At 52.5% G+C, this 14,991-nt stretch overlaps 1 protein-coding gene across 1 annotated transcript in view; it reads left to right on the forward strand.

Moving 5' to 3' along the window:
• The window catches only part of SH3GL1 (SH3 domain containing GRB2 like 1, endophilin A2), a 31,932-nt gene that overhangs the window by 8,896 nt on the left and 8,045 nt on the right, over positions 1–14,991 (forward strand). The gene's annotated exons all lie outside the window — the stretch shown is intronic.

Consider the following 14,991-nt stretch of genomic DNA (forward strand, 5'->3'; position numbering starts at 1 on the left):
GTTATGTATTGTCAATAACCATTATCTAGCTGCTGAGTTACATGTGAATAGATAAGGTTGTGTATAAACCGTGTCTTGTGTTGCATCACTGCTGTTGTTGGTGTATCATCAAGTGGTTCAGACATAGGAAAAGAAACAAAGAAATAGCCACATGCCCACAAGAGCTTCCCTAAGAGCAGTGCAGTCACAGGCAAAGCCTCTCCCTGATTTACAACTTTACTGCACATGAATTATCACCAAAAAGTGTGCAATCTTGTTTTGCAGGTTTACCCCTCTAAATGCTGTCTGTCGTGTGGTTGTTGGTGTAAGCTGCTCTTTTGTTCAGTACCGTTAGTGTTTCCCGTTTACACGAATGCATGTAGCCCTAGTTTCATTGCTTAGCTGGATAGCCTTCCCCGGTGTGACTATACAGCAGGGCACTTATCCAACCCCCGCCAGTGGGGATTGAGGATGTTTCCAGGTCTTTGCTCTTTCAAACTGTGTGGCAGTGAGCACTCTTGTAGATGTCCCCCTTGGGATGTGTCTGAGAGGTTTTCCAGACTTACACTTTGTTTAATATAACAGTCTAGGTTTTCCCTGGTACCAGTCTGGAAAAAAAAAACACATTGTATTCAATTTGCATGACCTAAAGTCCAGCCGAAGCTGGGGGAGTCCTGTGTCTGAACACTCCTAAGGGTGATATTTCAAGTGTGTTCTGCTGCCTGCCTGGGGGCCTCAGCCAGGACTCTGAGTGGGTGGGCAGAGGGTCCGCAGGCACAGTTGGTTGGGGGTGGTCCAGGGGGCTCACGGACCAGGGATAAACCCTGGGGAAACCTGCAGCCACAGGCAGCACCCAGAACCCTCCATCTGCCCTGTGTCCTCCTCACAGAATTCATTTACTCATCAGCCTGTCAGTTCCTCAATAGCTGTGTTTTCGGTTCTGCTCTCCACAGTGAGGAGAGCTTTTTGCAGAAAGCACCTGGCATCCAGCCTTGTCATGAAGGGCCGCTTGCACTGGCATATGCAGTCAGAGCTCCCTGATTGGAGATTCTGTGCATGAACTTTCACCTGTTTGCTACTATTTATTTGTAGCCCCCAAATCAATACTCAGAGCACTTTGCAGTCATTTGCAGATTTGCAGAGCAGCAAAGAATTTTGAGTCTCCCGATGTTCCCAGCTGAGATGTGTCAGCCCAGACTATTAAACAGTGTCCTTGCAGTATACTTTAAGTGCCATGTTTTTTTTTTGCATCTTTGTGCTTTTTGTGGGTGATTTTGCTGTTTGAAATGACCCCAAGCAGAGCTATGGTGCCAGCTTATGTTCCTGAGTGCAGGAAGGCCATGTTGTGCCTTAGGCAGGAAACCCACGTATCAGATGAGCTTCCTTCAGGAAGGGATTACGGCGCTGCTGGCCGAATTCAGTATAGACGAGTCAATAGCATGTATTATATAAGGTGTATTTAGATAGAAATGCATGTAACATGAGGTGTTAGGTATTGATTGGCTGTGACCAGAGGCTCACAAGAACCAAACCCCATTGTTTCTCCCACGAGAAGTGGTTCCATGTTCAACAGTTGAGTGTTCGCAGTGACTTTCTAGAACAGAACAGCTATGAATGAGTGGTGAGACCTGCCAGCAGTTCCTGTGAATGTGCTGCCTTGGCGCAGGGGCCTTGCCGATGGGAGCCAGAGTGTGTGTGGACCTGGAGATGCAGAGATCCCTCGGAATTAACCTGGTAGGCCCTATCTAGTGATCAGGGCACTTAAAGGCAGGTTCCTGTCCCCTCTGTGGTGAGAGGGAAGTATGACTGCTGAGCAGGGGGTCAGGGGAAGGGAGCGTGGCAGGTCTGCATCACTGACTTTGAGGACAGGCCATGCCACAGCCAAAGAATGGGGGCTGCTCTAGAAGCCAGGAGAGGCAAGATTTATTTTTTTTGTTGTTTTAATATCAGGTTTGTAATGTTTTGTGTTGTTTGGGAAATTTGTGTTTTGTCGCTGAGCTTAAGTAATTTGTTATGGCAGCCACAGGTCTGCCCTGTCTTAAAGTCTTGTCCTGATAGAAAGGTTTAGAGCTCCTTCTTAAAGGGGTGGGTGTATGCACACATGTACACATGTTTTATCCCCCGTTAGCTCTTGCCTCCAACTTCATAGCCGGCGTCAGCAAGAAAATAGGATCGGTTCACTTGCCAAGTCAACTTCTGGGTCACTGTTGGGTCACCATCCTAAGAGCACATCCCCCATGGCCATCTTCAATTAAAGGGTTCCGTGAAATGAATCTGAAGCTCTGCAGAAGTCAGTCCCTGGTTCCTGGATCCCACCTTGGTGACTTAAAAGCTGATGGATTGATAGGAAATCTCCATTACCATTGTTTAACGTGAATTTGAAAACTGGCTCTGTGTTCAGGTTTTATGCAAAAAACACTGCTGTGCATCTACACCTCAGGGCAGCACATCACAGGAAATACTGTGGTGGGATCTCGACCTGCTCTGGCTCCTGCTAACTGGATAGAAGGAGCTTGGCGGTTCTCGAGCCTGAAGGTCCCTTTCTTCCCATCATGAAGCCTGGAGACTGACATCAGATACTCTTTGCTTAACAACTCCCCACATCTCTCAGAGAGACATTTCAGAACCCCATCCTGGGCATTTGTTTCCATGCCAGCCCTCAACCAGCATCGTCTGCGCTGGTGCAGATCCCGTGACCCCTTGTCTCTGCCTTTCCTCACATCATGTCCCTTTCTCCTTTCTGCATCAATTCATCCTTCAAAGCCAAGTTCAGGGTCATCTTTGTGAACTGTCCCTGGTTCTCTTCCCCACAGGGAGGAAGTGACTTCTCCGTATAGGTCCCTTAGCTTAGACCCTGCTATTAATCTTTTTTGCCTATGATTTTACTAATCTTTTGTTCCTCTGTTATACTCATTGTATATAATAATAAATAGTTGTTGAATGAATAGGGCAACCTTTTCAAAGGGGTGGGGGGATCTGGACTTCTGACTTTGACCCCAAATGTTCATCCCCCTTCCGACAGAGCAGATCAACTCCAAGCAGGAGAGTATCCCAAACACAGGTGCTGACTAAGTGGAACAGGGCTGATTCAGTAACACAGGGTCCTATGACAAGCGCCTGCAAGGAGGAACGAGGGATGATTCCCAGGATGACCCTAGACTCTGGCTTCGCATTTGGCCATGGGAGGAGGAAAGCAAAAAAGCATACAGGGTTTCCTAGGCAGGCAGCTAGAGCAAGTGCTGGAGCCTCAGGGCTGCTGGCTTGCCCTTTTGTACTCTTTCCCCCACTTATCCAGGAGTCATACACATTCTGTTGGTGAGTTCTGTCCTTCTGGGGAAGTGGAGGCAGCCCTGGCTGCTAGATCAGCATCACAAGGTGGAGAGGGATTTGAGTACTTTTACGGCTCCTAGCTTAAGAAGCAGCAACATGTATCACAGGGGTGACAAGAGAGTAGGAAGGCCTAGGGAGAAAGGCAGCCAGATTGGAAGACAGGGTTGCTTTTCTCCTGCAAAACATAAAAAAGCATTGCTGAGGAGTACCGTGAGTCAGAATAGCATAGCCGTCCCCCTTCCCCAGCTTGTGGGGGTGGACTCTCATTCATAGAGTTTCATTGCTGCATTCAGGAATCCATGCCCACACCAGCGCCATCTGAAGGATGGGGAGAACGGGCATCTCGGGTGGGGAGGCTGAGGGTTAGGAATCCTATTAGCCAGGATGGAGGGTAGACATCTGCTCGAGAGGCGTTGAGGGTTGGCCAACAAGCCACCATGGTGGCTGGGTGAAAGTGGGAAGAGGGGCAGCCTGGAGATTGGAGTAGCTGGGTCATGACACAGTAGCTGTTGTGTGACAGCAGCTACTCTCCACTAGGGGTTTCCTACCCGCCATCTTCCTTCAGACCAAGTTGTTTCATCTCTATGCCTTGTTCTCTTTCCCCCAAATAGAGCATCGAGATTGTTTATCAAAGCCGCCCACCAACAGATATTCCTAGTGCTGAGAGCTTTATGGAGTCGAGGTCCCATTACTGATCTCTTGGAGTTTCTGTTGCAAAAAAGAATTAGCACGTCAGCCTGCTGTGGACACAGCTGCCTGGCTATGTGTGGTCATGTGGTCGGGGGAGGAGGCACTGATCCCTCAGGAGGGCTCCCCTGGAAGTCTTTCACCCTGTTGTGTGGGCCACCTGGCAGATCCTGCTGCTGGACCTTGCCCAAGTTGTAGGATGTTTGCCCCAGCTGCCTGCACATGGCACTCCTGGCCTCCTTTCCTCGGGTGACTTGTTCTGCAGTGAGCAACAGGTGCATACCTGTAGTCTGTGGGTTTTTTTTTTTTTTTTAAGTATTTATTTATTTGAGAGAGGGAGAGAGCGTGTGCACATGAGCAGGGTAGAGGGTCAGAGGGAAAGGGAGAAGCAGATTCCCCACTGAGCAGGGAGCCCAACTTGACTCAGGGCTTGATCCCAGGACTGAGATCATGACCTGAGCTGAAGGCAGACGCTTAACTGACTGAGCCACCCAGACACCCCTAGTCTGTGAGTTCTAAAGCACATTCACACTCGAGTCCCGCAGCATGTCATCCCTACTTCCCGTCTTACAGTTGAGGAAACTGAGGCTCAGCAGAGTCTGTGTTCTTTCATAAAGTCATGGCCTGGTAGGCGGAGGCGGTGCTTGTTTCAGTTGAGAGAGCCCTCCCAGGAGCTCCTGGAGAGCAGGGTGTGCAGGCCCAACATGTATCTATTATCTCAACAAATACTGGTTGCGCAAGCATCTACTGGGACCCAGTCCCATGCTGTCCTCCCAGCTCCTCACAGTAGCCTCACTGCTGACCGGAAGTTCATGTTTGGGGACGGAGAGCCTTGGACTGGGGAGTAGGGGTGAGGAGGTGGAGCAAGGCTGTCCCAAGTGGCATCGCTGGCATGAAGATGAGCCCTGAGGGAGGAGAAAGGGCCCCCAAGAACTGTACTTTTGCATCTGTGGTCTGCAGCAGCATCTCTGGGAACCTCAAAGGTCTGGGTGCTCACCCAGTGCTGGGGCATGAGTGCTGACAGCAGAGAGTGTGTGTGTGTGTGTGTGTGTGTGTGTGTGTGTGTGCGCGCGTGCGTGCGCACACATGTGAGGAAGGATAGGCCCACCTGCTCTGTTCACTACAGGGTGGGTGGCAGCTGGGGAAGTAGGGGCCATTTGCCTCTGTGACCACGGGAACTGCCTACTTGACCCTGACAGCTCCCTCCTTCTGGGCCTCATCTGTGTTGAGGTGGCTGGACAGTGATTCTGAGACTAGACTCCTTCCAGCTGTGGCTTTCCAAGACTGACTGCGGTTTCGATAGGCGGGTGCCCCTGGACAAGTGGGGTGTGTGTGGGTGGAGGAGTGGCCAGGCAAGGTGACAGAATGTTGGCATTTCGCACACGACCCACTCACAGTGCGTAGCATTAACCCACAGCAGGCCTTGGTTTGACCAGTTTACCTTCTCCTGCTTGCCACGTGCTGTCCTGGGGTCAGCACCTGCCCGGGTGCTTATGTAGCCACTCCTGAAGAGATTGGTCTTGGTGGCCATAGGCCACCATGGCCATGAGTCACCCGTCAGCCAAGCTTGTTATCACCACCCTGATATGACAGGCGAGCAAGAGTCAGGTGATGGTACATTCCTCAGCGCCCACTCAGAGCTGCTGCCTGGAGCTGTCTAAAGGAGCTCCAAGTCTGAGCTCTGCCCGCCCCCCCACGCTCCCCAGCTCCAATCGAGCACATTTCTCTTTGGCCTTTAGAGCCTGTTTGCTGTCAGCCTTCCTCTCCTGTGTCCTCCCAAACCACAGATTTGTTGCTTTCACGGGGGTTCCTGTCATTGAGAAACCATCCCACTCTGGGGGTGAGGGGGGTGGAGGTTGGTGGCAGGGCAGGTCCTCTGGATACTAACCGGCCTGGGCCTGGCTTCCTCAGGTTTTTTTTCTTTGCAAATTAACTCAACCCTTTGCTCTCTGGTGAGGGAATCAGCTGTGGGAAGACCTTGGGTGGAGAGCAGGGAAATTGGACTGGTAGCCTCCAGCCAGAGTGCCAGCCTCACCTGGATTTCCCACAAGCAGGCAACAAAAGGAAGTTGTGGGTACGGAGGGGTGCTGCCATCCGGCCAGCTCCTGAGTCTGCTGCCCTCTTAGAGCGTAGCCACCATACAGTGCTGTATGGAGTCATATCAAAGTGCTTCCTATCAGGGATGGGGTTGCTCACTTCAAGTTCACAGTCCAGTGGGTGGAAGACCATAAGGAGGTAGGAATGAGGCAGTTGACTTCACAGAATAGAAAGCACAGCCCACTTGAGCCTGGTCCAAGGTGAGGTCCGAAGTGGGCAGGGACTTGAGAGAGGAGGTACCAGTGATGTGATGGGAGACGTGGCCAGTGGCCATGTCACTCCTATCCAGTTAAGGAGGCAGGTGGTAGAGAATCAGGAGGGCTTCTTGGAAGAGGCAGCTTTAAAAATGGAAAGGGTCTTAGAGACAGGAGAGGTGGCATCTGTATTTCAGGTGGCAAGGGCTCTGGGCTTTTAGATTGATCAGTGGGCCACTGTAGCTTGTCATGGTTGGGGTACATGTCACCCCTCATTGAGACCTGCGCCTGGGTGCCTGGCCTTTGTGTGGTGGGCTGTGCTCACAGTGTTTGATATGGACATTGTGTCAGTGCCTTCCAGAGGCCAAGCAGATTTCCAAGCCTCAGAGCAGAGGGCCTTTTCCCAAAGGGCTATTCTCACATCAGTTCTGCCATTGATACCAGATGAGTTTGCAGAATGCCCTTATCATCTCTGCACGAATGCGGAACACATTCGTGCTCTGCCACCCTGGCTGTGGACCGGCAGCTGGCAGCCGCCGTATGGCACACACACTGATGCAGAGCTGGCGCTGCCCAGCCAGGCAGGACTTGGGGGCGGGGGGGGATTTATTACATTTATTTGTAGGTTGGGTGTTTCTTTTTATGAGTTTTCATCTGAAATAGACTTTCCGAGTTGTATAACATGCAGTCCTATTGCCTCATCCCCAAGATCAAAAGATAAAACATAGGAGAACAATATATACCCTGGCATTTTAGCCCTACCATGATTCCTAGGTGTGATCTCTTCCAGGGAGATGAGCCTTAAAAGTACTTGTTGGCATCTCAGTCATTGGTAAAAGCCATCTATACAGCCAGGGACGCCAGCTGGGATCAGGCCCAGCTGAGTCCTCTGCACGGCAGGTATTGTTCCTTCCACCTGTCCTGGAAGGAGACAGAATGAGCTTTATGGCTTGTCACCCCCTCACCACCACCACCACAGTCTGGTGCTGCCCAGATTCATCACTTTCCTGGGATATGTTCTGGGCCAAGCCGCAGTCAGCAGGAAGGTGAGAGAGAGGTCCTGTCCAATTCTTTCCAAGTTAGCAGCACCATGCCGCAGGCAGAGGTCTGCAAGAGGGAGACTGGTGGGTCCCCTGAACAGCTCCAGTCTGGTGCCCCCTTGGTATTCACACAGGCTCTGTAATGTTCCAGGAGCTTTGGCCTCATGTCAGCCCTGAGCCATGGATATCGTGTGGAGTTCCAGAAGGCTCAGGGCAAAGCCAGCCCTAGACTTCAGGTCTCTGGCGTCTGGGCCAGTGTAGTTAACTCAAAGTAGTCTTGGGTGGCTGCCCTCCTTTAAACTTGGGTTCTTGGCCTGGCGTCCAGGAGCAGGTAAGGTCCTCCTGACCACCCACTTACAGGGCCTGAGATGTGGCCCCACACTCGTTGATGGGAGGGCTGGGGTTTGCAGCCCACCGCAAGTGCTAGCTGCAGTCTCCAGACCCATGCTCATTATTAGTCAGCTCCCTCATCTCCCAGCACCCTGACACCAGCTAGCCTCTGAAAATGAGGAAACAAGCTATAGAAGTTCAGCGACAGCCTCTGGAGTTGGGTTGGATTTAACTATTTTGGGACTCCTGCCTGGCTTGGTCACACACATGCGCACCCCCCATTACCCCTGCACCTGCGCATTGTACCTTCTGGCCCTGGGCAAGGTACATCATCTCTTGGGGCCTTAGCTATGCCATTTATAAAGTGAGGATACCTGCCCAGGCTACAGCTGGGCCAGGCGGCTGCTGGAGGTCTTAAGCAGCTCTCTCCCTCCCTCTTGGGGTCAGGGGAGCAAGACCACAGGACCTGCATCTGGGCTGCATGACCCCTTCTCAGCTGCTGCTGTGCTGCCTCCTTCTGCAAGTGATAAGTGCTTCAGAGCTAGAAGGTGGTTATCTTCAATACCCAGCAGGTTTCACCTCTTCCCCCAGATTCTCTGAGATCAACTAGGCAGTTGGTTAACCATTGATGAAAGCAGGGACCAGTTCTGTTAAGTTTGGGGGAACTTGGCACTTTTGTGAAAATCCCAGGTTTGCCGATCTTTACAGTTGAACCTGGGCCAACACTCCATTTCATTGATTGGACACCGGGAGGCTCCCCCAGAGGAGCTGGGCCTGGGACCTTAGTCCACTGGGGAGGGTGCTCAGTCCCTGGTTGCTGGCCAGATGGAGTGTGAGGGGAAATCCCTGCCTGTGGCCAGTGCTGGCCCGCCTGCCCTCTCCTCACACCATTCACGTGGAGCTGGGGCCAGGCAGGGTGAGCTCTTGGTTACCCCATCTCCTAGGACTGCTGAGTCACCCTGCGGGGAGGAACAAGGCACTTCCCTCCAACAGAGAGGGCTGAGGTGTGCTCCATAACTTCTGGTAACTGGGACTAGAGCAACAAGAAGTGGTACCTTGCAACTGCCTTTGTCTTCTCAGCCCCTCACTGTTCCTCCGAGGCCTTCTGTGCAACAGATCTTTCCCAGCGTCAGGTCCTCCCATACCACTGTGCCTGCGTTTTGTTAGCCACACCCTGGGAGGTGAGAAAAGGCCTCATCTTGAGCCTGCCCTTTGCAGGTGGGGCTTGGGCCAGCCAGTCAGATGGTAGCCATCAAACCCACGCAGTGTGCTGGGTTGGGCCAGAAAGCCAGACACACGGGGTCCCTGCACCCGGGGAACTTGTGGTCAGCCAGGGACAGACGTGGGATCCATGGCATGCAGAGTTAGAACAGGAAGAGCTTTGACAGGCTTCAGGGACTCTAACAGGAAGTTGCACTGAAGCCAAGACCTCTGACTCCACGCAGGGATTAGGCTTGAGTGGTGGACAGGGGGCCAGGGGGAAGAGAGCGATCCTGGGGGCTGCAGTGCAAACAGGGTAGGTGGCAGGAGATTGTGGCAGGCCCCAACTTGACTCATGGAGGGTTCTTAACAGTAGGCAGGAGCAAGGCCTCGGGAGGAACGAGGAAAGTCCGAGCCAGGGTGGGGGCCGGCCTGGTTCAGGCATGTGGAGGGCTTCAGAGGAACACAGGGCCCTTGTGACAGATCCTTAAGTGTTGTAGGCCTCATCAGGCGAACCGTGTGACAGCTGCAGGGAACACCGCTGAACCAGGCACTAGCGCAGGTCTGCAGACTCTGCTGTCAGTGAAGAAAAGTTCTTTTCAGCCCAGACCTGAAAGGGCAACTCTCGGTATCTGCCCAGTGGGAGCCTCTCACTACCAGGACTCGGACTTGCATTGCAAAAGCAGAGGTCAGCTCTTTAAGAGCACTTTTGAGCTGCATCCCTGTCATATCTCTGCAATGGCAACACACAGCTTTGTCATCTGGCTCACCACTCTGTCCTTGAAAGCCACTGGGTGATAGTCCCCCGCCTGCCTCGCCACTTCCTTCTAAAGTCACTTCTTTCCAGTGGTCACTTCCTGGTTTGTTCCCGGTGCCCTTGCCATAGCCAGCTCAGATTTTTGGATTAAGCCAAACAGGTGACTTTAAGGGATTTTCCCATTTGAGTGTTCCCCTCGGCATTTGAACAACATGTGCCAGGCAGGGAAGCAGCAGCTGGGACTTCATGTGGTGTTCAGCTCGCTGCCTTCCAGACAGCAAAGCGTTTATCTTCCCGTGCCAGCCCAGAGTTCCATCCTTCATCTCAAGGAGCCAGGAGCCAAGCCGCCCTGAGCTTCATTTGTGCAGGGATGTGGAAACCTTGAGCTAGCCTGAGATGTGACCTGAACGACCAGTCCTACAGGTCACAGAAGACCACGGGGTTTAGGCGGCAAGAGGCCAGGTCTGACCAAGGCCCCCATGCCAGGCTCCTCTCCACAGCTTTCTGGCTCTCTCCCCAGACGACAGCCAGGCTCACTCTGGCTAGAGGACCAGCAGCCGGCACGTCCCTGCAGTCTGGGGGACCTCCGGCTTCTGCTTCTGAGCCAGCATCTATTCCACCACAGCCCCTGTGGCTTAGGGTTTCAGAAGCCATGATCCTTTGGTGCCAAAACTAGGTTCCCAGTGAACCCCAGCTGTACCACATGTGGAAGTGTGTCCAGGGTGCGTGTCTGCCTCTTGGGGCCTGATCTGGTGGTGGAGGCACCCAACTTGGAGTTTCTGTGTGAAACATAACTTAAGAAGATATTTCTTTTATATATATATATATATATATATATATATATATGAGATTTTATTTGAGAGAGAGAGAGCATAGACAGGGAGCAGCAGAGGGAGAGGGAGAAGCAGACTCCCTACCGAGCAGGGAGCCCAATGTGGGGTTCCATCCCAGGACCCTAGGATCATGCCCTGAGCCAAAGGCAGACACTTGACTGACTGAGCCTCCCAGGGGCCCCAGCAGACTTTTCCTGGTGGATCATTTCCACTGTGCCTTTTTGCAAAGCTGCTTTTTAGAAAACATTTAGTTAAAAAAATTTTTTTAAGTAAATAAAAATAATAAAATAATAAAAAATTTAAAAATAAAGTAAAATAAAAGAATTTTTTAAAAGATTTTATTTATTTATTCATGAGACACACACAGAGACACAAGCAGAGGGAGAAGCAGGCTCCATGCAGGGAGCCTGACATGAGACTTGATCCTGGGTCTTCAGAATCATGCCCTGGGCTGAAGGCAGCGCTAAACCGCTGGGCCACCTGGGCTGCCCAAAAGTAAAATAAAATTTAAAAAATAAAAATAATTTTAAAAATATAAAAAGTTAAAAAATAATAAATTAAAGCATAAATTTTTTTTAAAAAAGGAAAGAAAACATTTAGTTTCAATGGCTAGGAGGAGAGGAAAGTGTGCCCTGAGACATGACAAGGGTACCAACAAATCTGGGGAAATTTCAGAATCCCTCAATATGCCTTAGGAAGTTCTGACTTGGGCAGAACTCTCTGTCTCTCTGTCTCTCTCTCTGCCTCTCATGAATAAATAAAATCTTTAAAAGAAAAAAAAAAAAAAAAAGGAAGTTCTGACTTGTCAGAACCTCTCTGGGGTTTAACAAAAGGAGTGGTGACTTATTCTCTCAGTCAGCTCACATATTTACGGAGGACCTGTGACAGATGAAATGTCTCGCTCCGTGCCAAGAGCCTTCAGTCTTTTGCTAACCTGTCTCCTTCACATCCTCTGGTTCCTCCCAGGAGGGGTATGAAGGTCTGTTTGGGCTCAGATGATGTTTCTCTGGCCTCTACTTCACTGGCACCTCCTCCTCACCCCCAGAGCCATGGCCCAGCCCCACGTCTCGTGGCCTTTGCTCTCAGAGCCACGTGGGAACTCCACCTCAGTCAGCAAGCAGCTCATCCTCAAGCAACTCACAGGGGCCCTGGCTTTGGAAATTGTCCTGAGTATCTTGGTGATGCCAGGGGCCCCGGAAGGTTTCTGGGTAGGGATGGAGACCTCAAGAGGAGGAGGCTTCTTGGGGGGCAGCCAGTGCACCACACACATTACCTCCCCAGAAGTGTGCTCAGCTCACCTTGCCCTTCCAGAAAGAGAGCCCCATTAACCAAAGAGAATGCCAGCTGGTGTGTCTGCCAGTGCCCCTAAAGTGGGGGCCCAGGAGCACAGGCAGAGGAGGGACAGCTGCAGGAAGGCCAGCAGCCTCGTATTCAGTAGGGCAGCAGCCAAGCCTCAGCTCTGCCCGTGCCGTGGACTCTGAGTCACGAGACAGAAGACCGTGATGGAAACTAGAGGGGTTTGCTTTGCAGCGTTTGGCTCCAAGCCCTCCAGATGTTAGGAGGCGGCAGGGAGGGCGGGTGGAGTTGGAAGGGATCTGGAGGGAGCATGTCTTTCCTCAGGCCCTTCCCCTCCCCTCCCTATGCTGTCACTCTGGCTCAGAAATTTCTCAGCTCTGCCCAGGATCATCAGCTGTTGGCTCTTGGGGCCTCCCATGTCCAGGCGTTGTACACACAGCATTCTGACACCTCCCCACAGCCCTCAGAGGCCCTGTAGGCCCCAGGCTTCACCCACATCCTGTCGCTGACCTATCCTCCAGCATAGGACACAGCACAGGTGGACTGGCAAGTCGGACACGTCTGGGCACAGCACTCATGCCCTCCACTTACAGCTCCATGGCCTCTGACCCCTCAGTTTCCTCATCCTTGAAATGGGCCTGCTGGTCCCTGCACCCTCATTGAGTAGATAGGATGTATGTACCTACCCAGTGCCTGGCATGTAATAGCCCAGGAATGGAGCCCTTGTGCCCCAAACCTGCATCTCATCCAGAACTCTGTCTGCCCACCTGGCCTGGCTCTGCCAGTTGGGACCCTGCCCTTTCAGGTTCAGCTCAGATAGCACTGGCTTTGTGGCTCATCCAGCTGGGAGCCATGTCCTGTTGCCCTTTGAGCATATTTACACCTCCTTTGTGATTCTTACCATATTGTTTTCTGCATTGCTTTTCTTTTTTTTTTTTTTTTTTGCATTGCTTTTCTATCAGACATCCTCCTCTCCCTTGCCAGAGGGGTGCTCCCCAAGTCCAGGACAGACTTTCATGCCCCTTCTGTATCCCCTCCCACTTTATACACAATTCATCTGGCAATGTAGTAGTTTGCTGGTACAGGCCTATTGACCCCTATCCTGACAGCCCTTGCTAACTGGAGGCAGCAGTGCTCACACTTGAGAGCCAGAGGCCTGTTGGCTGGCCCAGATCCTTAGGACAGCTAGTGTAGGGCCATAGCAAGTGGCTGGGCCGGACCCTCAAGGCCCTCTTCGCCCTTGGGCCTGTGTCTCAGTCACCTCTTGTGTGCCATTCACCATGGCACTCCATCAAGGCCTAGCAGCAACCTCTCCCTCCGTGCCTGGCCTGGGGCTCACATATACCTCTGTAGCCTGGCGTGGGAAATGCTGTCCCAGCACCCACAGATAGGCAGTGACCAGTCAGCTCCGCAGACACAGGGGTTGGGGGGAGCCTGGACCAGGAGAGGTCAAGTGACTTCTGATGTTAACCTGGGAGGAGGTCCTCGAGGACCGCCAGTGGCCACCCATGCATGAGGCAGCTGGACAAGATGCAGGACGCTGGAGTGGGAAGACGTGTAGCACCATCTGGGACAGTGAGGCCCTGAGTGGCCCGGCACATCTCCCTTCCTCCTGGCTCCTCTATGCCGGCTTTCTCCTCCTCCTCCTCCTCCTCTTATTTTCTCTTAAATCTTTAAGTCGTCAAAGCAGATTGTCTGCCCAGGTCACTGAGCCTGCAGATTGGTCCTTTCATTTTCCGTGTCACGGGTGTTGGTCAGGTTTCTCTGCGGAGTCATCTCAGTTGGGAGGTCTGCTGTTGGCTTCGTCCCACTCCTCAGGATTTGAACTGCTTCTGCAACTACCACCAAGAGGCCTCCTGGGACATGCACGCCAGTACAGGCAGCCGCCTTTCACCCGCGTACCGTAAAAGAAACTTCTCCTGCCTGAGTTCCACCTGACTCCTGGAGCAGCTGTCCTCTGGCTCATGGCATGCGGCATTTCCTCAGTCCTTTCTCGGACTAGTTCCACTGCATTTGCTCTTTCTCTCCCGAGTGTCAGATTCCTTGCTTCTCTCCAAAGATGGCCAAGGTCTGGAATGATAACACCAGGCTTTGAAAGAATAGCCTCTCCCGCAATTGGTCTTTATTATGAATGCCCACAGGCCAACATTTGTGCATGGAAGTCATGTGGGTGAAGATCCAGCTGTGTTCCAGGTTTGCTCACCTTCCAGGTGCCCAAGTCACAGGTAGTGCCATCTCCCCATGCGGCTCCACTACTAATCAATGCAGGAGCCTATGACAGGTCGCGCTGTCTGCCCAATGCAGTCACTTGCAGACATGTCATTGCAAATATGATCATTCAAAGGCCAGGTGGGATATATGCCTGGAGAGTAGCCAGAAAGCAGCAGGAGGGGGTCGGGCATGCAGGGAGGCGTCCAGGAGCAGGGCCTCTTGCTCCCTCCCCAGCAGTACCCATCTCTGCAGCCTAAATTTAGGGCGCACGGAGCCACTGATTCCTGCCCCATCCTGGAGTGCCTGCCATCTGGGTTGGTAGAGCATGCTTTTCCCAAAAGTAGTATGGGGGTAATATCAGTCAGGCCAAACGTATGGTGTGAGTCCAGTCATGCAGTTTCCAGAAGAGGTACCAGTAGAGAGAAGAGAGGGAACTTCTAGCTGCTGGAGGTGTTCTGAGGCTGGATTGAGGTGCTGGCACTAAAACTCCTCCGTCATCCAAGGGTAACTAATGAGCAGTAGATCCTGGGATAGGCCCACAGAATCTTGATAAGGCTGTTGAAGAAGATAGGAGCCTCATTGCTCAGAGGTGCCACAGAGCAGCCGCACTCACCAGCAGGTACCTGGTGTCCTGGGCGTTGACACACAGCTGCCCAGGAGAGACCCCACTCTGGGCCCTTTGTGGACACAGTCACTGAGCACTACCCTGAGGCCCACCATGCAGGCAGCGCCAGGCCAAGCAGGCGAGGAGCCTAGGTGGGCATGGCAGAGCAGAGCTCAGGAGCCAGTCTTGAAAAGAGCTGGAAGGTGTCAGGAATTGGGCGATAGGGAGCTCACCTCCAGAGGCTACCACCAGCAGGCCGCCACCAGGTCCTGGATCTCACCTGGTGGGAGCTAGGGCGCAGGCTAACGCCTGGACTAGGGCAGGGTTTTGGAGAACGTTCCGGCCTGGCCTGGGGCTGGGCTTCATGCTGGCCCCAGAGAGGCGCGGGATAGGTTTCATAATGGCAGCCATTATGGGACCACTGCTAGTGACT

Source organism: Canis aureus, chromosome 19, assembly GCF_053574225.1.
Source record: "Canis aureus isolate CA01 chromosome 19, VMU_Caureus_v.1.0, whole genome shotgun sequence".
In the NCBI taxonomy this organism is placed as follows: domain Eukaryota; kingdom Metazoa; phylum Chordata; class Mammalia; order Carnivora; family Canidae; genus Canis; species Canis aureus.